This window comes from Nicotiana attenuata, unplaced genomic scaffold (assembly GCF_001879085.1).
Source record: "Nicotiana attenuata strain UT unplaced genomic scaffold, NIATTr2, whole genome shotgun sequence".
Lineage (NCBI taxonomy): Eukaryota > Viridiplantae > Streptophyta > Magnoliopsida > Solanales > Solanaceae > Nicotiana > Nicotiana attenuata.
The window spans coordinates 17,395-18,663 of NW_017677662.1; positions in this window are offsets into that span (position 1 = coordinate 17,395).

A 1,269-nucleotide genomic window follows, 5' to 3' on the forward strand; every position below is an offset into this window, starting at 1 on the left:
CATCCTATTTCATCAGATCCGGGATGTGATATGGTTCCGAAGGATAGAACCGGATATGGACAGTTCCAATAAGATTTCATTCTTGAACAAAATCCATTTTTTGATTTATTTTCATCTATTCCATGACCGGAACAGGGGAGGATACACGTTACACTACGATTTTGAATCAGAAGAGAGATTTCAAGAAATGGCAGATCTATTCACTCTATCAATAACCGAGCCGGATCTGGTGTATCATAAGGGATTTGCCTTTTCTATTGATTCCTGCGGATTGGATCAAAAACAATTCTTGAATGAGGCCAGGGATGAATCGAAAAGAAATCTTTATTGGTTTACTACCTTCCTATTTTTTATGAAGAGAATGAATCTTTTTCTCGAAGGTATCAGAAAAAAATGGGTCCGGTATCTCCTGCGGGAATGATTTGGAAGATTCCAAAACCAAAATAGTGGTATTTGCTAGCAACAACACTAATGGAGGCAGTCACTCAATATAGATTGATCCGAAATCTGATTCAAATCCAATATAGTACCTATGGGTACATTAGAAATGTATTGAATCGATTCTTTTAATGATAGATCCGATCGCAACTTCGAATATGGAATTCAAAGGGATCAAATGGAAAGGATACTCTAGATCATAGAACTATAATGAAATATACGATCAACCAATATTATCGAATTTGAAAAGAGTCAGAGAAATGGTTCGAGCCTACTTATTTTTACTTCTACGTACCGAGTAGATCCATGAATCCGGGTATCCTAGATGCATATGATACAATGGTCCAATGGGAGCTAGACTTTCCGAGGACTGTTAGTACCAGTCCGTTTTCGGGATACGTAGAACGTAGCCCGTTTTTACGAAAGTTACGTGGTTTACCGTAGTAACGTACGTTTTAACCGTAAAGTTTTAACTACCCGTAAAATAAACGTTTTTTCCCGGAAAATTTTTTGGGAAACGTTTTGGGGTTTACCTTAGGGGTTAACGGGGTTTTTAAATTTCCCCGGGGAAACTAAAAAAAAAAAACCGGGGTTCTTTTTAAGGGGTTTACCCTAAAAACGGGTTCCCCCGTAAACGTTTTTTTCCCGGGAAAAAAAAAACCGAAAAAAAAAACGGAAAAACCCCGTAAAACGGTTTTTCGGTAACCCTTTTTTTTTTACCAAAAAAAAAAACGGGGAAAAAAAAACCCCTAAGGGGTTTTTTAACTTTCCCGTTTTTTTTTCCGAAAAAAAAAAAAAGAAACCCCGTTTTAAAATTTTCCCCCGTTTAAC